This window comes from Plectrocnemia conspersa, unplaced genomic scaffold, assembly GCF_051122295.1.
Source record: "Plectrocnemia conspersa isolate PC_06_02 unplaced genomic scaffold, ASM5112229v1 ptg000005l, whole genome shotgun sequence".
In the NCBI taxonomy this organism is placed as follows: domain Eukaryota; kingdom Metazoa; phylum Arthropoda; class Insecta; order Trichoptera; family Polycentropodidae; genus Plectrocnemia; species Plectrocnemia conspersa.
Window position 1 is genome coordinate 23761271 of NW_028277169.1, and position 26795 is coordinate 23788065.

General features: G+C 32.3%; 1 protein-coding gene and 1 long non-coding RNA gene across 5 annotated transcripts in view; one reads left to right on the forward strand and one right to left on the reverse strand.

Annotated features, from left to right (window-relative positions):
- osp (myosin phosphatase Rho interacting protein outspread) overlaps positions 1-26795 on the reverse strand; it is a 312881-nt gene that overhangs the window by 258519 nt on the left and 27567 nt on the right. The gene's annotated exons all lie outside the window — the stretch shown is intronic.
- Positions 17982-24503, forward strand: LOC148235225 (uncharacterized). Its single transcript, XR_015809544.1, has 2 exons — positions 17982-21602; positions 21751-24503. It is a non-coding gene; the product is annotated as an uncharacterized LOC148235225 (long non-coding RNA).

Sequence of the window (26795 nt, forward strand, 5' to 3'; positions counted from 1 at the left end):
ATTATGTATTTATTAGATAGTAACACACAGTATGCTTTTACCCAAAAGCATCGTAGTGGCGAGACTTCCTCTAATTATCAAAGGGATCATTTTCGCCAGGAACTTACACAAAAAAAAAACATAATCAGACATAACCACCACTTTGCTTCCGACTTATAATAAACGAGAGTTTAGTCAAATTAGCACCAAGCAGAGCTACGTCAAGTATAGACCAAGACGACAAGAAAACAGCCTCTTTCCTTTTCCTCTTTAAATCAGGTTCAGCTAAGCGATTTCTGAAATCTCAAAAGCTCAATCCTATCTACGAAGTCGACATGAAAACTATAAATAAGCACGATTATTTACTAATTACTAAAATGTAAAATTTTATTTAGTCATATTTAAGGATAATTATAATAAAATCTATCCCCATATATTAGATAGTAGGTTACGTTAAACAGTAACCTTACATTATAGGTTGGGTTAAAAATTTACTATCATTAATAAGTTAAGTTAACATTATTTGTGAGGTTATGTAATAAGTGTAAATAAAAAAATTATTCCTGATTAAAAATCTTATATAAATATTAATGGCAAATATTATGTATTTAATACACTTATTATTTAAAAGCAAAAATCTAATTTAATTCTAACGATACGATGCATATAAAAATTATAAGTAACTGCAAATTATGATATAAATGACAATATATAATATAAAAAACTATACAGGCGGCCCTCGACTTTCGCACAATTCGCTATTTCGCACATTTAAAAAAAAAACATTTTTTTTTTAATTTAATTTTTTTTTTTAAAAAACGTTTTGATAGCGGTGAATCTTTTGCTTCAATCGGACGTTCGTATGATACAAAAAGGTCTACGATATGTTCAATTTTGCAAAATAAAAATATAATTAAAGAATACGTTCAAAATTGTGGAAAATAAAGTTATATTTCCACAATCTTTAATGATATGTTTCCAAAATCACACAGCAAAAAAAAAAACATGGATGAAATGGAAAATCTTTATCATCGTAGATCGATGACCAACATCAAAAAGATGTCCCTCTGAGTATTTCAATTATTCAAGCAAAAGCTCTTAGTTTGCACAAAGATTGGAAGGATAGATTAAAAAAATATTTTAACACGGTTTTTCAAGAAAGTAACGGTTGGTTTTACAATTTTAAAATGAGGTATTTTTTTTATAATATTAAATTTACTGGAGAATCGGCTGATGCAGATAAAGATGCTGCAAAAGAATTTATTTCCTAATTATCCAAAATTATTGAAGATGTAGAATATTCCTCTAGCCAAATATTTAATGTAGACGAGACAGGTTTATTTTGGAAAGCTCTTTAACAATGAAAAATATGAATGAAGCCTTCACGCACCTTGACAAATTTTTAAATATTATGGAAGATTGTGATCCCAATGGAGAACGCATATCGTTAGTGCGTGGGGCGATCAATAAAAACATAGCATGTTATAAAATACTAAATGAAGAAAAGAAAAAGAATAGTGGAAAACAGTAAACTCTTGATAACTTTTCAAAGGAAACACCCGCAAATCCCACTTAAACGTGTCTCTTAAACGCCACTTAAACATCTTATATTTACTTGATAAATAAATACTTTAAAATACACACAATTTCAATTTTTTTTACTTCCCTCGACTTTCGTACATTCAACATTCGCACACATTTTCAGGAACCAATTATGTGCGAAAGTCGAGGGCCGCCTGTATATCCGTAATAACTTTGGGAGATTTTTTTTATACAAAAAAATATTTTTCTATTATAAAAATCTATGTATGATCATCAATTATTAGCATATATTATAGTACATACTGTATAGTGTAATCGCCACCAAAACACAGTTGTTACATTAACTGCTTCCTTCTTCAATTTGCGACAAAGCAAAATTTTAATACATAACATTTTATCATTTCCGCCGTTATGGCTTAATGTTCCTCTCCACACATTGTTGATATAACAATGTTACGTGTTTACGTTCTCATGGGGTTCCATGGGTCATAATTGTACAAAGAAATAATTGAGATGATGATCTAGTGCGCCGAATTATTATTGCATATTTCATTCCGTCTAGAGATAATAATATTGTTTCGGAGCACAATGAAGAATAAAAATACGTCATCGAATTACACACATGCGGTTCAACTTTGGTTGAACTTTCGGTGTTTCGATTACTCTCTTTTTTTCGGTATATTATTACCTTATACAGGCAACACTGTTGTTGTACCGTTCGACAGTAATTGTCCAACAGTAAATATGACGTTCGATTTTTCACTGTGCGAAAATTGCATAATGCAATTCGGCTCGCAATTTTTCTTCCGACGTTAACGAATAGCGCACCTTCATCATTGCATCCTTTGAATCACGCAAAGCACCGAGATGGGCGAGCGAGGTGTATTTGATAAGTTTGACTACAACAAATTGTAACTAATGACTGATTCTTGAACCTCGAGGACAAAATAAAGAACCCAACTAGTGGTGTTAAACGATCCCATGGACTACAGATCGCACTAAAAATAGGATCATACATCACAGAAAGCCTCTTTACGATATGTCTTAAAAAATAATACCTGCATATTTTGACAAGAGCTTCGATAAACTAGTTATAGGCGATTGAGAGCGATCCCCTAAACTTGGACAAATATTTTTTGTCACACTCAACATGACAGAATAGAGACGTAAAACGGAATCCATGACACAACATGTTGAGGATGTTTAATTAAATACTAATAATTTTTCAATCAATGTTCAAGTAATTGATACCCACACATGTTTATATACATATATTGATTTTTTCCCCAGTGATTTACTGAGATTTCTATATTTAAAGAAATATTCATAAAATAAAATACCAAAGATATTTATTAATTTTCTTCTACTGTTTCTTTGTTAGACAAACTATTCAAACACCCCTCGTATATCTGGCCGGTTGGTGGCGTTTTTTCGAAGATCAAGAAGATTATCTTACCGCTGCGTCTGTTCTTGGCCGCGATTTATGGCTGTTTTATATAATAGTGGACGAGGTTGGTAAGAGGTTAATTGCGCTCGGTACAATAGTGTCCCGTCCAGGAAGAATCTGTGGGTGTGAGGTGTGGCTGTCGTGCTCCAAACTGTCATACAACATGATGCATGGCTCTTTTAGCGTCGGAGACAATGGTGCAGGGCTGGCACCGATCCTCCTCCCTCCCCCTTTGTATCAAAAAGGCGTTTGAACCTTTTTAGAATAGCAACATTGTTTGGTATCACACAGACAGTCTTAGATCCAATCCAGTTTAACCCAACAAGTCATAGCTTTATCTATAGAGTTTTGGATATATATTATATGTACATATGAATCTTGGTAAAACCATTTACATATGCATCAATCAGTTAAACGATTCGCTTATCGCATGACCTTTCTTCTATATATATATATATATATAAATCGATAAAAACTCATAAACCGTTAATGTATTATCTGGTTTATATAAATAAATCAAAAAAATACTTTATAAAAATATAGTAAGACTGTAGAATATAGAATCATAAAACAAACACTACAATAAGAAATATCACAAATTGAGAAATGGCCTGGTCAAAGCAGAGAGGTAATGAATTAAAATATATACGAGTAATTAAAATAAAACACATTTTTTTAAATAAAAAAATAGTCATCATCGAGTGTAGCGACCACACAGATGATCACGTCGGGAGCACCACTTTAGGGTTTGGGGACTCTAGGGGGCGATTGACCTCGTGAGCAATGAGACTCAATGTAGTTTTTTTATTACAATATTCACATATTTGCGACGGACGATTAATGAGATAATTTAAAGCCAAATGTAAAGTTGTTAACTAAGCCACTTTTATACCACTTTTAGACATTAACCTGCCCATCCCTAAGCGGGGTACGTTTGTACATCAAAATTCTTGTTATTTCAACAATAGTGTTATAAAAACTTTCACTTTGTTCATAAACAAATTTTAAATGGGGTTACTTTGTATCTCGGATCTCTACGAGGTTAAATGCGCTACTACACATTTCGCCTTTAAAATTCAAATCTAACAAGATAGCAAGATTCCATGTCAGGCAAGATCTCAGCGCCGGGATGTTTTTAGAGTGTCGACGTTGTGTTGGAGCAAACGAGTCATGTGTCAGCATCCCCGAAGGGTCAGGAACGGGATCTGGAAAAGGCGCTGGTTAACCGCGGTCGTTCTTGCTACCTATGCTGCCTCTTCTCTCTCTCTCTTTCCCGACTCGTGATGCATCGCTTCGGAGGCGAGCTTTGGCGTCGGCTCCGACTTGTAAATCTATTACCCTCCGAGAGTAAATCATTCCGCTGCCTCGCTCCACGGTGATGACTCTATTATTTTAGATATCAATCTAACCGGGGATAATTTATTCCGCCATTAATCCGATATTGTAATTTCTTCCCTGCGCAGTTTCTTGCGGCGTGTTTGTTTATGCCATTCCGCCACAGTTGCTCTCTCCGTCTCTGTTTCGCTGCTCTCCTAGCAGGATTCAATCCTGGCGGATAATTGCAGTCACGATATCTCTTTATTACTTACCACAAAATGCAACCGTGTGCAGTCCGTCTCTCCTCGTCTCTGCCCACGTGTGTTCTGTCCGCCACGCTTTTGTTGCCAACAATGCAAAGATTGATCGTTATATTTGTTTTAATGATTGCGGCCGCTCGTATATAATGGTGTTATTTCATCGCGAGTATATGATTCGATTAATCAAAACGAATGATATACAGATGAGCCTGATGCTTTGAACTATCTAATAAATAAAATAAACAAGAAAGTCCAATTTGGTAGTTCTTTGCCACAAAAACTGTTTCACAATCTAAACAAAAAATTGATTCACCAAGAAGAACAGTGTTTGTATAATTAAATAAAATTTTATATACTTAAAAAAATTGTACATAATACAACTAAGATCAATGGCGAAAATATGTATCACAATACTTATATATTGTATGCCACTCAAATTTATATACCGTCAAAGTTTAGCGACAAATTAAATTTAACATCATACTTGACGAGTGTTTAAGTACCAGTTTACTTTTGAACTTTTTTATTAATGTATTATTTTAAAGTACAAAATGTGAAAGTATATCAATTAGCTTAGGTTACAACAGTTAAAATACGATCGAACAATTTGTGCAATACAGATTCTTAAGTACACTTTTCGCTAGATTTCAAAGTTGCCGTCTGTGTCGATTTGGCGTAAGCTTCAATGGATTCTAATTCAGGGTATATTCTGAGTTGGAAGCCAAATGGAAAATATCAGTAAAGTTCCAAATGAAAATTAAATAGTAAGTGATATTTAAGAAGTTATTTTCTATGATCGGAAGTAGTAGGAAGTAGTTATTTGTAACGTCCACAATAGATCACATTTTAGTGTTAATTGCTTTCAATTGGGAGATACTGATGTTTTATAATATTAAAAATTTAATTTTCCTTAACCCCTTGACCAATTTGAATAACTTAAGAGTTGTTCAAATTAATAATATATATTTTTGAGTATTTCATTACATTTCTAGCTGTTTATTATATGCACATATGTTCTGGGTTACGTAAGCTTTAAGAATGCGCACATTATTTCATTATTTGTAACATTTTTTTAATAAATCTTTCATTGTAACCTGACAGGCGTAAGCCCAATGCGTTACAACGCGGTAAATCTATACCAACTAAGTAAATCAATCAGATATAATGAATACATACAAGTAAGTATTAACCACCAAACTGAAAGTCTGGGAATCAGTGATGTCTATATTATTATTAATTATAAATTATTATGTGTAATATAATTCATAATCAATAGATGTCAATGCAGCTGGGCCGGTTTTTTTAATAATAGCGCATTTTTTATAAATAAAAATTAAAGTGCAGCTGCCGCGGCTCGAGCCCGCAACCTCAGAGTTATTAGTCTGAGACGTTACGGGCTACGCTATTCCGTCCTTAAATTTGTAACGTTAACAATAGATCCTGTTTTAAAGTTAATTGATATTATTAGCAAGGTAATGATGTTTTATAATATCAACATTAAAAAAATCCCAATCCTCTGACCAATCTGGATAAAATGGGGGGTGTAAATAATATGTGTTAAATATTTTATTATGCCTGTACTACACTCTCTGGAAGTTGTCAGAAAGTTAGAACTGAAGTCAGCCGAGACCTACGACTTCGAGTAAGCAACCACACTGCCACAAATTTCATATGCCGTCCGGACGGCGGCTTCTGTCACGTACAACTGGCATATTTGCGTGTGATCGTAAAAAGTGCCAAATATTCGCAGTTTTTGAATTATCGTATTATTAAAATTACGCTACTGAGTTTGTGTGTGCACTCATCAATACAATATCAATGAAAACTTTTCGGTCGTAAATATTTAATTTACGCAAAATCTTTGTTGACTTATTCAAAATGCCATAAGGCATAAAAATGACACTTCAGAATACGAGCACCACATATGTGACTATCCTAGAATTTGTCGCCATCGATTCTAAATAAGAATTTGTTAGAAGAATATACTATCAAAAATATAATTAATACCCCTTGGTGCCCTAAAATATTCAAAGATGTCAGTAACACTCTGTTGAAGTACCCGATAAGCATGTGGTATTATAACTTGACCACGTGACCACGATGCAGCGCTTTACATGCGTGTTAACCATAGGACGCCTACGCGCATACTGAAATTGAACCGAGTTACTCGTTCTATTTCAGTTTGCGAAACACCATATCATTATCTCTCTCACTCTCGTCACTTAAAACGCGAAAGAGCGAAAGGATAAATATCTCACCGCTCGCGCTCGAAAGAGCAGCTCCGACTTCGGTCAGTTTGCCGACAATGTTCAGAAGCGCTCGAAGCTGGCCAAGTCGACTGAATTACCCCCGCTTTACATCCCGTTCTCGGTAACCTCGGACAACTTCCGAGAGATTTTAGAGCGGGCAGAACCGAGCTCGACCGAAGAAACCCACTATATTCTCCGTCCTTGGCCAAACTTGGCCAACTTCCAGAGAGTGTAGTGTAGGCATAAAAGTTTCTCTTGGATTATTTCTCAATTTAATAATAATTGGATTTTTATTTCATAAAAAATATAAATTCATTACAATACAGTAGAGTGTAGTGCAGGCATTAGACTTTCTAGGTGTTTTTAAGAATGCGCACGTACTTTCGGGGTTTGTAACGTCCACAATTGATGTTTCATTTTTCTGAACATTATTTTTAGACATACCGCTAAAACGCCGCTTTTTCAAAAAGCCATTGACAAAAACTACTACTTTTAAATATACATTAATACGGCGGTAATGTAAAATTCCGTATAGCGAATCAATTATTTTGATACAGTCATATGTACATTCTATAAGTTATGTTCTATTTTAAATATTAAAACTACTTAAAAAAATAATATTTCTTACATTTTTTGGCCCCATATCGGAAAATTTCGGCACGTAAATCTAAATTGATCTATAATTTAAAAAGGCCGTTATAGTGAGGTGCAATATGTTCGACCACATATTTAATTCATATTTTGGAATGCCTTGCTGCTATCGCGGTTCTTAGACCAATAATAATAAATATTGTAGTATGAATTTAAAAAAAAATAATCAGACTTATTTTAACATAAGCTTGCACCGTATTACGTAATACATACTAAACTACAATAAGTAAAAATAATTTATAAAACACATTTTTATACTATTTAAAAAAAAACACTGCTATTTTCACATAAAAAATATTTCGCGTAGTCATTTTAACTCATAAATCGATGAAGTATGAGATACGACAAAAATAAACTTAAATGTAATTATATTAGAATCAGAAAATGGCAATGCAAATACTACTTTAAAAGTAACAAGCATAAGCACATTAAATTTGGATTCTCGAGAAACAGCTTTATATTTAAAGACGTGCCCTAACGGTCAATGTAAACATTTATTTAAAAAAAAATATTTTCACATCCTTTAGTCCGCATTGGCTAATCAAACTTTTTAATTGTTCAATTAAAAAATAATGTCCGTTCATGGCATTAGGTACATCCATGTGAAACTTCTTTCGCTCGCTATCACGACTGAATGCCATATTGCCTCACAGACGTAAAATACATCTCAAGAAGCAACACACCAGACAGAGAGCATATAGTTTAATTAGTTACGCTCGTGCCCAGCTTCGGACCGCAACCTTTGGTACCGTAACTCAGTACCTATACCGTACATATCAGCGGTACATCTAAATTAGCGACCGTGCAAAAGGGAGGCTCCTTCCGTGTGAAACGCAGAATCGCCTGACCTCTCTCGACCACGCGTGTGTGCGAAACCATGCGAAAAATCCGAAGAGATCGCCAGCGAAACAGCAATTTTAGCGATGGGCAATTTTAAAATCGAAATTGAGCCCAGAGCCAAATTGGCGGATTGCGGTCGCGGATTGTTGCGTGAATTCAGATAGGATTTTTTTTCTCCTCTGTAGTAACCTGATTTTATATTGTAGGCGTATGAAAAGCTAAGGGCTCGAAAGCTAAATGGATGCTGCGGTTTTGTCTATTAGCAGTTTTTACGATTAAGAACGCGCGCCGATATATAATAATATCGTAAAATCATCCATTTATATTATCGCTCTTGGGCAGTAGTCTGTTTGATGATTATTGCCATTTATTTGTATTTAAAACATGTTTTTAATTTTTCTGTGTCTATTGCACCTGTATTTTTTACTAAATATGATCGAAGTAGCGAATTTAAAAGTAACCCAAGAACGTTGGTTATTTTTTGTTAATAATAATTGTTAAATAGTTAGATATATTTCTATCGGTAACTTTCAAAAGTGCGGTTAATTTTTTTTTGTTATTGTAATTGAAGCTGTAACTTCATACTGCTGACGGCGCAATAAGATAGTTTTTGTGACACTTTCTATTTTTTTATGTTACAATGAGTGATTCTTAGTAAAAAAAAACCTAAGAAAAAGAAATTATCCTATTTATATAAATTTAGTTATAAAACATATATTTCACTATTTTTCTGCATTAACTTATTATCTTTGTTCGACTTTATAGCCTTTCTAAAAACAATAAAAAAGAATGCTTATATGTGTAAGCAGTATACTAATATAAAATAAAATAATATTGATAACAAAAAGACAAACTAATAATTTATGCAACTTTTTAGTGCCACATTGAATCATCATGCTGTAATACAAATATATTGCATTACGGTGAGTACATCCTGCATTTATAAATGTATGTGACTCTTTGTACCTACTGTTAAAACCCAAACCTAACCTTAACCATTTAATCTGATGGAAGTTCAAAAAATAAAATGCGCGAAATACATAGGTTTCAATCCCATATGAACCTAATTATTAATGATTATTAAATAATTACAATTCCGGTCGATCATGACAGATTAGGTTTTCCTAGATTTTCCTAAAATCACGGATGAATATCGTGAGGATTATTTTAATCGAACTAGGCGGTAAAAATTACTTCAGCTCATAAATTATAGAATATATGTTAGAATATAAATATATTTATCCTATCAATCGATGACCTTATTTGCAAAATCTTATTTAATTTTACTGTAAATTAACAGAATAGTTATAAATAAAATAAAGCAACTTCTGTAAAATATGATACACATCATTTCATTCATACATGTTTACATCCTTTTAAAAAGCAGTGTTTAATTTTGTTGTCCGAGGTTACCGAGAACGGGAGATAAAGTGGGGGTAATTCAGTCCACTTGGCCAGCTTCGAGCGCTTCCGAACATTGTCGGCAAAAGGACCGGAGTCAAAGGGACCGAAGTCGAAGCTGCTCTCTCGCGTGTGAAGTGACGAGAGTGAGAGAGATAATGATATGGTGTTTCGCAACTAAACACGAAGCATCATATTTTTCGTAGATCTTAGCTTTAAAGGCGCTTATTTATAATTGTTCCTACAAATTCAATGTTTTTAGCTATTAACTATTTGTTGTAGACCATCCATTTTTCCAAAAAATGTATAAAAAAACTCTATCTTTTTATCTAAGAAATTGGTAAAAATAAGATTCATTAAATTTGCAGTTGCCAATTAATAAGAAGTCTCAATATCGTATTTTGAAACCATCCCAAGTGATGCATATGCATTCTCGTATCTTTATCATGATATTCATAACGTTTTGATTCATGTCAAAATCAATTACCTATCCAATTTAAGTCTATAATACTTTAGTTTCTACTGTCTCTACCGTACACATAACAAATGTGGTTACTCTAAAAAAAAAAAAAAAAATATTTTAAAAGTTAGTTCATCAAAATACACGGCAGCCTCACAGGCGCCTCTGTCGTCCAAATCCTCAAATCTTACGCTCTAGATTCATTCCACTGAGCATTGTCGGCGTCGATCCCTAAGTAGGACAGGTGTGTATAAATAGCCACCGAAAAAGGGCACGCCGTTGACCAAGTTTCAAAGTTGGCCTACCGACGACAGGTTTTGTCCGCATTTTAAATTGAATATCTCGTTATCGGACACCCGATTATCGGCCATCCGAGTTTGCCCAAGGAATTATCGTCGCCGGCTTCCGTATAGTGCAAACATGGCGTTTAAAAGCCATTATTGATTCACCACTCGACGCGGTCGTTTATTAAAACGTGTTTATTTTAACCAATCGAAAAGGACTTCACAGGCACAAGCGAAGTCGCAATAACGAGACTCCTCTGTACGCAGCATCCTATTAGTACTTTTACGACTACATGCTACAAAATATTTTCTGATAAATAAATAAGATAACGCAATTTATATGTAGAATTTTTAAGATATTTTTGCTAGAATTAATTTTATAAGTAACCATTTTTAATATTGTGATGTATCAAATAGATCAGTAGTCTCCAACGTGGAGTTCAGATTACGCTAAATGATAATTACACTATCGTAACCATCAAATAGACGAGAAATTGACAGCGAAATTGCGATAAAAGAGTTGACAGCATAAGTTTTAGATAAATTTGATTTTTTCTTAAATTTATAAAATTCAGGGGTACACACTATTTTTTCTGCCATAGAGTATAAGATCAATATAATTTGGAAAATACTGATCTAAAGCCTACTGCTGTCGATTTTTTGATAACTGATTTTCTTCAAGATTACAGTTGATCCATAAAAAGATTCAATAACCTGACTTTGATATTTAAAATTATATAGATTTTTATTAAATAAAAAAAACTATACATGCTAAGATACTTGATATTTATTTATTTATTTAGATTAAATTAAGACCACCGTAACCAATGCCTAACAGGTTACCCCAATGCGTCATGATGATCGAAAACAATAATTGTGTTATTTAATACACAAATATGAATTAAAATAATGCACAAAAAATAATTAAAAATCATAAAATATCAAAATTAAATGAATGTTTAAAAATTAAATGAATGAAAATTCAATGTTTAATGCCTACGTATTAAGGATCCGGATGGGCGAATCGGAAAGTGCCGACGTCCTAGCCCCACCGTCCATCAAAAGAGGACGCGATCGTGATTCTCAAAGACGTTCTGGAACCCTTCAGTAATTTGAAGAAATGCTTAGCGACATATAACTTTCTGCGAGAACTCGGCGAATCATATCCCAACGCTCCTAAAAGAAAGGCGCTGGGATGTAAGAACGGATAATAACCAAATGTCCTTTTGTAAAGGTATCTTAAGAACCTTTTTTGAATTTTTTTCCCTAAAAGGGAATGTTTGATTATTCGGGGATAGAAAATTATAAATCCAGATTCAATAATGCTACGAACTAAGGTGTTATAGAGGACGCGAATAACTGACGGATCGTTAAAGTGAAAGGCGTTCCTCATAAAAAAGCCGAGCATTTTGGAAGATTTATCACAGACGTCGTGTATGTGTAGAGAGAACCTCCACTTGCTCTCAAAAGTGATTTAGATATCTTTACTGGAAGTTTCTCTTGGCAAAATGTTCCCACCGAAATCGTAGGAATAAACTGATGGCGAATGGGATCAAGAAAATGACGCAGTATGGCAACATTAAAGGGCAGACGGTTAACGAAACCCGTCTCCATAGAGTCTAAATCACTCTGTAGAGAAGAAAAAAAAAGGAGCTAACCAGTAAAAAATGATAAAATGGATAGCTCCCGAACTGACTGTGTTAACGCAAATAGAGTATAAGTCAAAATAATAAACAAAATAAATAAAAATTCTATATCTAATTTCATGTAGCTTATTAAATGAAAGTCAACAGATAACCATTACTCTTTTTTCATTTCCTATAAAAATTTATATGCCTATAAATTTTGGACACTATCCTAAAATAATATTATAAAGGATTTTCAAGATATTATAGATTCTCTATAGGTTTTATGGGTAAATTATGCAAGATAATCTAAATCAAAACCAAATTTTAGTTTTCTAGCCATGAGTTGCTTAAACGGTTAAAGCATTTCGGTTCGCACACGAGCTGAGACACCACAAGAGGTTCTTGGTAGATAGCGTGCAATTAAATGTGTATTTCTGACTGCCAAGATAATAAACTTAGAAGTATGCAATGACCGCAGATGAGTACATTTACTAGCTGGACCAGCTGGGTTCATGCAGGTCACACGGGATATATTTATAATATCTTATAGCGGACACGGTTGGATAATGATACGAATGATTCAGTTCCTACTTACGTATTTTAAAAGTAAAGCTCAAGATAGAAGTGTAACATACCTGAAACAAACAAAAATAAAAAATTTAGTATAAAGTTATATTATTTTAGAGCTAAAAATATGATCCCTTGCACTTTCTAGCGTAGATTCGATTGTATTCAACCGACTTTGATGGACAATGTTTATGTTGATTTAGAATGCGTCGGCGAGGTCAAGAACCAAGAAATTCTCCAACCAGAATGGACTGGAGGGAGCACTGACCAAAAATAAATTTGCATTTGTGTGCCAGCAGACCGATGAGAATTTTCCTCGCTACTGTATGCATGCGGTATATTTAAGTGCTCAGAACTTAATTAATGAGTAAAACACTCGAGTGGTGCTTTTCTTATGTGCAAATAATCGCAGTGCTAATTTTTTTTAATAATAACTTTAAGGAAATGTTTTTTTAACAACTCGCCATTGAAATGTACAAGGAAACGGAGTAAGTCACGCGAATAGACGCTTTCCCAGAAGCAAAATCGAAAGGCATGCAACGCTTATTTACCTTTTCAAGATATTTCTATAATAATGGTATAATTCTTTTAATAATATATTTAATTCATCATGACACTGTTACCTAATAAATCATTGTCAAATCGCGCCTTAATAAAAATAAAAATCATCATTTAGAATATATAATAAAGTTTTCATGACGAATAACATCAATGGATAATAGGGATTCCCAATTATTTCGCAGATTCGTATCCTTATTAAGCTTACACCATAAACGATAAATACGATCAATATACTAGCTGCGAATAATGTTACACGTTTAAAAACAAGACAAAAGATATATCGGTTTTCCTCGAAAGCTGATAGTATCACAATTTCGGCGAATTTATTAACACACGAGATGTATCTAATGAAACTAAAGGAACCAAATATCACTGTTAATTTTAAACCTAATTTAATCTAGAAATATTATAATAAATGAATTTTTTCCAATCATACCTATGATCATTTTTTAGCAATGCTTTCAATATAACCTAACCATAAAACTGTACATTATACAAAAATGTCAATATTACCAGTAAGTATTAAAAAAATAAATATGGAAAACCTTTACATGTGGTTTAGGGTAGAGCGTATAAGCAGTAGCAAAAATCGTTATTGATCAAATAACTGCGTTTGAAACGCATAAAATATGTCAATTGACACAAAAGTTTGACATTATTTATATTTTATTTAAAATCCTTTACAAACTAAACATATTTTTCTTTTATAAGAACATATTTTTTTTAAACTTTATGATTTTTCTACATATTTTGATAAATGTTTTACAATTTGAATCGATAAAATCAATTGCGTAGTACATTTTAAAGCGCGCCAAAACCAGGATTTACCTTAACTGGCAAATTTGCTTACATATAGCAACTCTTCTGTCATCTGTCAAGCGCATGTCGCGCACGATTTAGTGCAATTAAATAAACATTGAATAATATTATAAGCACAGTGTTAATTGGAGATGATTCAAAATGATGTAGTTCTTGGAATTATAGACAATATAAATAAAACTTTAAATTATGAGTGTACCAGTAAGTGTTTGGTTATATGAATAATATATCACGGTTATTCTAATAAAATTACTATTGACTTTTTAGGTTCAAATAATAAAAGACAAACAGCAGTGATTTGGCAATTAAAGATAAACATACAAAAATTATTTAAACATATTATTACGTTTATAAGTTTATATATATTGCGAGTCGTCGCTCGGAATGGAACGATCAAAGTGATTTTTATTGATACAATATATACAACAATTCACTTAGTACACTAAATATTATCACTATATGGCACAAAAAACATAAAAATCAAAAAGCTCATGACTGACATTTTAGGATAATTATAAAATTGATTAAAATATTTGCATCATGTAAAGATTATATTTAGATTTTAATTATTGTACATTATTTTTATTGTTCATAATTACTTTTATTAAGACATGAGCGAGCAATAAGATTACCTTACGCAGAAATGCAACCAAACTTCTTCAGCTAAATAACCACCTGCATCGCAATCATTGTCACGCGATCAACATGAAAGATAGTATCCCCAAATATCTATACATAAAAAAATACGTTTTATTAATATTAATATAGTGAGATCAACGTTAACTTTCAATCCTCGTGAATATGTTCACGTTTAAAACATACCTGGTTAATTTGTAATTATTATAATTATATTCAGTTAAATCTAACGAATATGTGCGTTAAATCAGAAGCAATGATAATTTTTATGAATTGCAAATCAAAAAACTCATTTTTCGGTCTCGGAGCCCGTGAAATTTAAAATTTGAAGATTTATTTACAAAGATTGTCTTATAGTTTAATTAGTGTATACTACGTACCTCTCTTAATTTACAGTCCGAATATTTATATTCAATAAAATCGCATAACACACATGAAAAATCAATAAAAACAACTGTCACGTTGCTATCGACCATTTTGTTTTATATTTAAATGCTGATTTTTCATTGGTCGACAGTCAGAGCCTCGAAATAAAAACAAAAGAAATCAATCGAATAAACTCAAATTTTAGTTTTATTAATTATAATTAAATATATTTCCTTTGTTTATGTGTATTATAATAAATAAGAATAAAATAGCGTAGTCCGTATCGTCTCAGACTAGTAACTCTGAGGTTACGGGTTCGAGCCCCGGCAGCAGCACTCGAATTTTTATTTATAAAAAATGCGCTATTATTAAAAAACGATTCTAGGTGCAGTGACATCTATTAGTAATAAATTATAATACAAATAATAATTTATAATTATTATTATAGATGTCACTGATTCTTGCTTGTATGTATTCATTATATCTGATTGACATATTCAGATTTTCTTTGTCGTAACGCATTTGATTTTATGCCTGTCAGGTTACAACGGAAGATTTAATAAAAATAAATAAACCGTTCACACAGAGCAATACGATTTACAGAGTAGCAAATTGAACGTAGTGCCTTTCATTTTAAAGATTTAAAAACTTATATAAGATGATTATGATGTTAACACACATTCCAAAAACAACATTTTAAATTAAATATGAACGATTCAATTAAAAATTGTTTTTGCAATACCCACTCTAGACAAGAACTTCTGATCCTAACATTATTTAACCAAAAAACGAGTTTACTTCTTATTAATTTCGTATTAACTTTTATTTAATGGTAAGGTTGGATTACAATTTCATTGGTAGGAAATTGGCAATCGATATCTAGAAAAAATGTACTTTAATTAATTATCAAAGGTATCTGATAACCTAACTTTAAATTTAATAGAAATAATTTTAACCTTACTCATGTGACAATATAAATTTTTATTTAAACCCAATCTTTAGCATTAAAAATAAACAATAACTTATATTAATTACTGTTTTCAAAAAATCTATCCTAGATATTATAACTACTGTTTTTAACCTTAGTTAACCTATAAGTAGCTTTTTATTTACTCCTATTTAATGGTGTGGTTAGGTTATAATTTCACTATGATTATATTTACGTTAGGTTTGGTAGGAAATTAGCAGGCGATATCTAGAAAAAAAATATTATTAAAAGTATCTAGAAATCAAACTTTAAATTAAAATAATATTACCTTTACTCATATAACGAGAGTGGATTTTAATTTAACTAAATCATAAAGTTCCGTTTACTTTAGCTTTATCGTAATCACCTATAAGTTCTGAAAAAACTACGCGTTGTTTGGAAAGGATGCGTGATAGAAAAAGCGTTCTACTTTGCACAAAAGGACTATTATTATTTCTACCCCTTCGTTAACGATTGCCGAATGTAACCTTTTATCAGTTTTACTTTTATTGTGTAAACAGTGAGAGACAAAGCGTTCTACATTGTGCAAAAGGACTATTGTTATTTCTACCCCTTTGTTAATGATCGCCGAATGTAACCATCTGTCAGTTTCACTTTTATTGTGTAAACAAATTTCGTGGATGTGTCCAAAAGGCCCGCCAGCATCCATATCTGCGATTCGCCAGAACTGTTTCAAACCAACAATATGAAATATGTGACACTTTGTGAATATGTGTGAACGTCTAGCAACATCACGTTGGGATCATCAATTTAGCGACCCAATCTAAGTATTTCTAAGAAATGTGGAAATTGTTGGCTTTTCACATATTTCTAAAATATTCTTTTTGCCAGCCGCCAAGTATATCAAGTGTTTTAAGCCATGTCAAACAGTGTATTGTTTTTTCTTCGAAAGGACTTACGCTGAGGTTTCTTTGACCTCGCGATTCTCGCGATATTGCGAAGCATTCGTCTTTGGCCGGCCACTCCCATTGAAGACTCCACCGCAGGCTATCTGCGGTGGAGGTATCTCCTACAAAGGTTCCCTGAAACTGAATTGCTTTATTTAAACACTAATGGCATAATATATTATCAATAAAGCCAATACCATGGCCATTATCACAATTTTGAGATACTTTTTAACGTTACTCAAAACCACTGCTTTTATAAGATGATAAAGATCAGATTTGAGTTTTGAAGGGAGTTAATAACCTACACCATAAATTTAGAAGTCATTCTAACAACTATTTCAAACCAACTCTTCTCTAAAATAATACCTAACAATGGAAGAGAGATCTAGGGACTAAACAATTGCATTATAAATTGATATTATTTCACGGAGAACTTCTTATATAGTATATGGTATATCCGTCCTAAGACGTTAATTACTCGTTAATTACTCTAAAAAAACTACGCGTTGTTTGGAGATGCGTGATAGACGAAGCGTTCTACTCTGCGTAAAAGTACTATTGTTATTTCTGCCCCTTCGGTAACGATCGCCGTATGTAACCAGATGTGAGTTCCACTTTTACTTTTATTTAAGGTTCCATGAAACTGCACTTACGAAGCGAGACCCTCCTTATCCAAATATAAGTATATATTTTATAAATTTGTGTTAAAGTAGGTAAAAAAATTAACTACTGATTAGTTGATTACCAGAAAAATGCTCTTTAATATGGTTTTAAATTGTAAGTGACATTAGCTTCCAACTTAAATTATTACAGTATGGTTAATTTCTAATTACTGAATTTTAAAAAATTAGGTTGGATTCAAGATTTTCATATATATGTTAGGTTAGCTTAAAAACCAAAATTAATATCGTAATCTAATATCAAGATATATTTTTTAATGTAATTTAATATTAAAATCTATGTTTGGAAAAAATGGTATTTTTCCCTGAAATATTTTTAATTATATCTAATTTAAGTTTTCGCTAAAGTAGCTTTTTTGCTTTAATAAGTTAGGTTAGCTTTTAATTCAATTTATGTAAGTTAAATGAATTTTGGTCAATTTTTTTTGTTAATATTGATAGTTTAGGTTACATTGTCTATATATAAAGTAACATTAACTCAACAGATTGGGTTTATTTTTATTTAAAAAGCGTCTCAAAAAGTGGGGTCAAAATTTAATTTACTAACATATTAAAATATTTTGCCCCAGGCAGACGTGTAACGAATGCAAGTCATTATTTGCGAGTGCACCACCCCGGTGCATTAAAACGACATCTTATTACGAGCGTGACGCTTTATAAATCATCGTCGTTTGATTTTGAAGTCTTATCTCCTCTCAGACGACCGTACAACTCTTGTTTGATCTTTTTGTCTTGTTGCGCCGGCGCATTCGGATTTGCATTCGTTGAACGCGACGCATTCATCACGAGCGCGGTGACAGGTCAGCGATGTAGAAAGTTTATAACGTTGATTAGGCGCATGTTTGGTCATCGGTTCGGATCTGCGAATCCGTTTTGATATCACCATCATGCTGTGTGATGTATGAGTATACAACGTATGAGTATATGATAAAAGGAAAACTTTCAAATGATCACTATTTTATTACAGTTGAGAATATTAGAGACTATCACAGCATAAGCAAGTTTAAGAAAGTAAGAATATTAAGGACCTACTAACACACCTACTTTGTCAAGGTTTAGATTGCTATCGACATTTATTATGAATGAAAATGTACAATGTCCACACGTGTATGTCGTAATTCTATTAAAGTTCACGTTAAAAAATTGTTAGATAATATTAATTATTTAAACATCACACATCCCTTAATTTAGTGTTCAATTATAAATCTTCTATGAAAGACTGGATTCAAAGTCAAATTACTTAACACCATTATTTATAATGAACACTAAGCGTAGTGTGGTCAAGGAGCTATCCTTTAATCCCTTAGTTGCCTTATTAAATTGGCCAATAATTCATGCGAGGCGGTCAAATTGCACTTGGTCCCTGCAGGGAAGCATTTTCTATGGCGGCATTAAAACGCATTAAACGCACTCTGTAGGCAGGCAGTCGTTTCGCCTGTAAGCTTTATCGTTTCAGTGTTATTTTAATTAATTTTAAACACGTACCTTTATTTACAAGCAAACTGCACGTTTTAATTGAAGATTAAACCTATTTTATATAAATAAAAAAATAATGTAATATTTCCACCACAGTTGTAGTAAGTATAGCCAGAGGTCCAAAATCTCATAAATTATTAACTCACTAAGCTCGATTCGTGCTCAGGACCGGATTATATTAAGGTAGGTCGATTTTATTTTAATTGACGCACTTGCAACATTGTAATGAAATCGTTAAAACGTGTATGTCGCCTTAAGGCAGAGTGTGTTCTTAGCTACTTAAGTCTCTACTACACATTCGAATGTATAATATATATAAATACAATCTTAATGCGCTGTCTCGTGTTAAATTTATTTAATATTGTGAGTATAAGTACTGCCGACTGGTGATTTGTGTTTATAAAACTACTTACACTTGAACGACTATTGAAATTATTGTACCATAATTAAACTGCGCTGAGATGTAAATTATTATTATATGTGTGTTAAATTAATTTTATTTCGTTTAATGCTAGTAATAATAAATCATTACAGTTGTACCCTTCATAACTATACTTTGTATGTATCTAATAAGTGTAATAAATAGCAAATATTTAAGAAATAAATTGTTGTGTTTTTTTTTTGAGGTAGTCAATTTGATAGCTGACAGCTGATTTATGCACAGTTTGGTTTGCCATTTCATCATGAATAGAATTACGCAAGAACAACGCTTGCAAAAATTGTGCGCAACGTCCATTTTACAGTCGACATAAAAGTCTATCCGAGCAAGTAATTCGAATAATCATGGATCGTTTTCGCTAATACGCATCCGCAGAGACGTCGTACAGTGCGCATCGAAGTTGTTTCTGCTGTGGAGCGTAATATTGAGAAGGACCCGAATTAGCCGATTCGCCATCGTGCACAGCAATTGGAGCTGTGTCCATCCACTTTATTAAAGATTTTACGAAAAGATCTCGTGCAAGAATTAAAGCCACTTGACTTCGGTGTATGGGACGAAAACGACATTGCTCCTCATTTTTACCACAAAATTTTGTTCAGCGTTGAGGCTCATTTTTGGTTGAATGACTACATCAACAAGCAAAATTGCACATTTGGAGTTATATACATCCACAAAAAGTCACTGTTTGGTGTGCTTTATAGACTGGTGAAATCATTGGTCCATATTTCTTCAAAAATGATGTCTGTCAGAACGTTACAGTCAATGGAGATCAATTTATTGAAGAAAACATTTGATGAGCGCATAATTTCGCGCTATGGACCTGTGAATTGGCCTCTAAGATCGTGTGATTTAACACCTTTGGATTATTTTCTGAGGGGATATGTGAAGCCGCTAGTCTACGCCGATAAACCAGAGACGATCGTCGACATGAAAGCCAACATTCGCCGCGTTATTGCTGCTATACTATTTTTTTGCTACTTGGTTCCCTATATATAAATAATAAGAGCTATTTAGAATAGAAAGTCAGAAATATTCTAATCAGTCAATGATAAAAATTCAAGTAAAAATAATAAATTTGAGACTGAAATTGTGTTTTATAACTAGTTGTATCCATAAATTATATTTTATACTAGTACGAATTCACTTAGTTAAAATACTTAAATTTTAGCAAACACTAGTAATCTATAGCTGGAGTTATTAATAGTTAACATCGTGGTTTATGTGAATTTTTTATATTTACTTAGAACATAATAAAAATTTTAAAACGCAAGTAATTAAATATAATATACATTTAGTAAGAGTACAAAATTTAATTTAAATCGTTCAAAACGTGTAGGTTTTTTTTCTACAAAGTGTGGCGACCGTTCTCCATACAAGATGAAGAAGTTTCTTGCAGCTAAATTTTGAGATACTTTTCAACGTCACTCAAAACCACTGCTTTTATAAGATGATAAAGATCAGATTTGAGTTTTGAAGGGAGTTAATAACTTACACAATAAATTTAAAAATCATTCTAACAACTATTTCAAACCAACTTTTTTCTTAAATAAGACATAACAATGGAAGAGAGATCTAGGGACTAAACAATTACATTATAAATTGATATTATTTCACGGACCACCTCTTATATATATGATATATCCGTCCCAAGACGTTAATTACTCGTAATCACCTATAAGATGCATGATAGACGAAGCGTTCTACTCTGCACAAAAGGACTATTGTTATTTCTACCCCTCGGTAACGATCGCCGAATGTAACCAGATGTGAATTTCACTTTTACTGCGTAAACACATTTCGTGGGTGTGTCGAAAATGCGATACAATTGGCCCGCCAACATCCATATCTGCGATTCGCCAGAACTGTTCTAAATCAACAATATGAAGTATGTGACACTTGGTCACAGAAAAGCAGACGGAGAAAACTGCTCCAGAGGCTCAAAAAGACACATTAGCGGAACGTCTAGCATCATCACGTTGGGGTCATAAATTTAGCGACCCAATCTAAGTATTTCTAAGAAATGTTGAAATTGTTGGCTTGTCACATATTTCTAAAATATTCTAAGAGACTAATTTTCTTTGCCAGCAACCAAGAATATCAAGAGCTTTGAGCCATGTCAAACAGTGTATTGTTTTTTTTTAGAGGACTTACGCTAAGATTTTCTAAGACATGTTGAAATTGTTGGCTTGTCACATATTTCTAAAATATTCTAAGAGACTAATTTTCTTTGCCAGCAACCAAGAATATCAAGAGCTTTGAGCCATGTCAAACAGTGTATTGTTTTTTTTTAGAGGACTTACGCTGAGGTTTCTTTGACCTCGCGATTCTCGCGATATTACGAAGCATTCGTCTTTGGCCGGCCACCCCTATTGAAGACTCCACCGCAGGCTATCTGCGGTGGAGGTATCTCCTACAAAGGTTCTCTGAAGCTGCATTCACAAAGCGAGACCCTCCTTAGAAGACTAGCAAAGAATCTGCGCCACGAAAAGATGACGCGTAGCAAAAGGTCTGTGCGTTTTTATTTGTGTTTTCACTAGATTTTATGTACTATGTTAAAAAAAGCAAATAATAAAGTGTTATGTTTGAATTTAAAATTAATATAAGTAAACATTTAGACAAATTTACTAAATATTATTATTTTTGACACACGCTTATTATATTTTATAAAACAATAAAATTATCTGTGAAGGTTATGGCAACTATCTGCAGATAAATTGACTTTTTTGGGAGCAATAGACAAATAAATTGAATATTTAAAAGTAGTTTGAAATTGGTAATAAAGTTGAAAAGCAATACATACAGTTAAAAGCAAAATAAGGATTTTATTTATATCTCAGAATTCACAATTCCGTTACAGTGCGTTCCTCAAATTATTATTTTTTTTGTATAATACATATATTTTTCGAGACTCACTCGAAAACAGTTGATTCAATTAATAATACTATACAAAAAGCCCAATGCGTACAAACAAACGCAATTTTCTCCAAAGCGCCCGGTCAAGAGATTGAGATTGAAAAAAAAACAGTAATGACTTGCTTTTCTCCAGCCTCCCGTTCGCACGGACAATGGTCTTGGACGTTTGTGGATGTGTCTATTAATTTTTGCTGGGGCCTTTTACAGTTAGCGATTATGAAATGGCCGATGTGTAAACGATGTCTCGGGAGAAAAAAAATATACCGGTATCGGAAAAACGACTGCTTAGCTGCGCGGCTAATTTGCGGCCCGAGAACATGTCTGAACCGAACTACAAAAACGAGGTGCCGAGACTAGTTAGCCACAGAGCATTGTGACTGAGAGACGGTTTTTCAGAAGAAGAGGAAGAAAAAACACCACGGCTTCGAATCGTCCATTGAAAACGACGAGAATACACCAAAAAAGCAGATTGACAGATTTGGAAGAGTTTAACGACTGCAAGACGAACGATGACCACACAATTTGACTATCAGACACTTCTTCGATATTCCTATTTCAACATAGTCAACTACAATACAATAATTTAAGCTAAATATTAAATATATTATCTCTTAAATTACATAATAAGTCTACTTAATTCTTGCGACCGTTTACGGGCGAAATTTTTATTTTTCTCATGTTATCTGTGGACATCTCTCTTTGATGTTTATTTATACATACACATACGGCAAATAATGAAACTATAACTGTAACTCTAATCTGCTTGATACACAGATACTTATCAATTATATCAGGAATGGTAAATTAGGGATAAGATACTTAAATAATGAGCATAAAATTGATTATTGACAGTTACCATCTGAATCGCTTTCGAAATGGAATTCAAGTGATTTTTAAGAGATCTTAAATCACTCAAGTTATTATCGAGTATGAATTACACATTGTGCAAGTGTTCGTGTATCGCATTTCGACACAAGAGCGAAACAAAACGCGTGTTAAATCGACCAATTAGATTCGTTTCCATGACTTATAATGCCATAAAACTCGACGCTTATTGTTGCGATAACATAAATCAACGATTATGGCAACATTGCAATAAACAAGTGTTAAGCGCCTTAACACTGATCGATGTGCATATTATTACGCACACGAAAAAAATATAAACAATGATAAAGACGTGACGTAATAAAAAATATTATTTTATTCACACGTATTTCGCAAATGCATGGTGGTCATTGCTTCCAATCGTAGCGTATTCCCTCAACGGTGTAGTATTATTGCGTTAGCTATAATCCATGTGTTGAAACACTTGGTAATTTATGAGCGTCAAATTGACGCCATTGTTTGTTTTAGCACTGAAGAGCTCTTCGGTGATTTTGTGCTTTGCATATTTTAACGTGCGACTGTTTATTTGTACGTGCGTAGCTCGCGAATAACATATTTTGCGGCTGTACGCACTTTTAGGTTATGGACCTGTGACCGTTGTTAGTCTGATATTTATTTTACTTTAAATGAAGGTCTGAGAGCACCAGGCCCGGTCGGTACATATTTCAGCTTTCGCTCGCTCGCGTGTTAACTGACAAGAATGAGTGAGAGATAAGAGCGTCGTCCCGCACGCGTGACATACGTCATCAAGGTCATTGCCGTGGGTTACAAATCTTATAATTGTGTTTTTGTTATTTCAGATGGGCAAAAGTTGGTCAGTCAGTGGTCGTTTTTTAATATTTCGATTTCATTAAGATGCATTTTTCTGGTCGAATTCAAAGGAAAGGAAGGGCAATGACCCCTGTGACGACGTCCCTTATTAGAATTCACGTAACAAGCGATCAAATCGTGGCTTCGTCGTTATAGCGTTCAAACTAAGAATTCTAGAATCGAATGAAGCATATCTAAACCAAATTTCGCCCAATAGAAGAGCGCAAAAAACAATTATCCCTTCTCAGAAGTCAAAAATCCACGTCAAAAGCAATAAAACAGAGTAGTGGGTACGCTCGGTAATCCAGCGTTCATACTACAACTTTATAATAATATTACAAATTAAATAAGAAACGTAAAAAACCTCCATTGCGCCCTCCTATTGAGAAAAATTCGATTTGAATACACTTTGACCAATACTTTCATATCAAAAGTCTGTAGTAATGCCAAAAGTCGGTAAGGATTGTTATCATATTTTTAAAACAAAGTGCACACAAACTATGAAGCAGCATGCGAGATGCGACGTCTATCTGTACTCTTTTATTTATTTTCCCCTGAGAGATAAGTTGATTTAATTTGTATTTTGGACTTAAAATATTAACGTAAGTTCTAAAACTATAATTAGGTTAAGAAATGTCATTAGATAATTTTGAGTTTGGTTAATTTGTGTAGGTTAGGTTTGGGTTTAAGCAGACGTTTAATAGACGTTTTACAACTGAGTTTCATACACATTTATAGATTTTTTTATAAATGTGTTTAAAATAAACCGGAGTAATGATAAGTATATCTTAGGGCTAATAGTAGGGGCATAAACCTAAACTTGCCATCTCTTTCTCAATTATGAATAATAATGAAATGGATAGCTCGAACTGACTGTGTTAACGCAAATAGAGTGTAGTTAGCATTATTTTTGGGTAAGGTAAAATTTTTTTGTATGCACTTTTTATTGAATTTTGTCATATTTAATTAACTGATGCGTGTAATAAATTATTTTAATAATTATCATATGATTTTTTAAATTTATGTACATAAAATAAGCAAATATCAAATAACAATTGTAGATTCTATAATTCACTATAATAATAAAAATTGATAATTTTGTAGTAAATTATTAAAATGTAATAATTGTTTATTATGAAATTTGCATAAAATACAAGACCAGTAAAAATCCGCTACATCAGTAAACATTACGATAATAGTAAAAATAATAATGAAAATATTTTTTTAAATATTATTAAATATATTAAAAATAATTGTAGCAATTTTTCAAACTAAAAATTTCACTTTAATTTTTTATCTTAAAATTTATAAAAATAATCTAAATCTCAAAATTAATTAATATATATTTAATTGTATTATAGTTTAACCCTTAAATGCATGATTTTTCCAAATTCAAAAATAAAAATATTTTTATACTAAAATTAGGCTGAAAATAACGGCAAAAATAATTAAATAAAAATTAAGGATTATTTGTGGATTATATTTATAAAAAAATGCTTGTTGTAAATATGCAACATCATGCAAAACGCGAACCAAATATATTAAAATTAAAAAATACAAAAAATATAAGACACATATGCACCCAACGATTTTTTAAATGACATTATCACGCGTATAGAGACATCTATCAGAATAATTTTAAAACACAATGGCTCGGCGTTTGTTACACATATGTAACACTATGCAATAGAGTTTCTTTATTGAATGTAGACTGAGTTATAAGCGCTTAAATAAATTGTTGCAGATTTGCAACACCATGTATTTAAGGGTTAAAATAATCAATACAATAACGACGAAAAAAATACTTTTTCCACTTCCATACAGAATCCTAAATATGCTTCTGTATAGAAGTGTAAGTAAAAAATATTTTAAAGTATTAAAAATTATGAATTTTGCCAAAAAATCGATATATAACAAATAACTACATCAATGGACTATACATTACTTTAATTTAAAACTAGATTTATACTATTATTTAATAGATAAGTTTTCTTCAAATTTCTACGAAACTCAGTTTTAAATGAGTTCAAAATAAACCATGAATCACAATATTTGTTAGTAAAGCATTAAAAAATGAACGAGACCTTAGACAACAACTGAGATTTGCGTAATTCTAATTCGTATTATATTTGTGGCAAATCATTAAAGTAATCAGAAAAAATCAATTTTACAGTATAATACGTATATTCAAATCAAATACAAAACACTAAACAGATCCTTTTTCGAACGCACGATTCTTAAATTAGTTTTGGTTAGTCGTATGCATTTAAAAGTCTGCGAGTGATACTTAAGATGTATATGGGTTATTTTGAAAACAGAAGGGGGACTAACTGACAGCCGTTGGAGATAAATTAAATAGAGTAAAATTAAAAACATCTCTAAAAATAAGTCTATATTGCTCAAAGTGATACTAATAAATATTAGTAACGTTTTATTTAGATAAATATTTAAGAAAAAATTTATCTACAGGCGGATGCATTCATATTATCTTTATTGAACATATATACTATTGCATAAAAATAAAAATAAAAATCTTAAATTAACATTTATACTAATGTAATGCATATAAGGATCGAGTTGTATAAGCCCGATACTCTACCGATACGCTATTACGTTATTATTTAAGCGAATGCGACAGTGTCAAAAGAACACAACGAGACCTCAAAAAATGTTTACGCCGCGAGAATCACAAATTAGCTATGGTGATGGA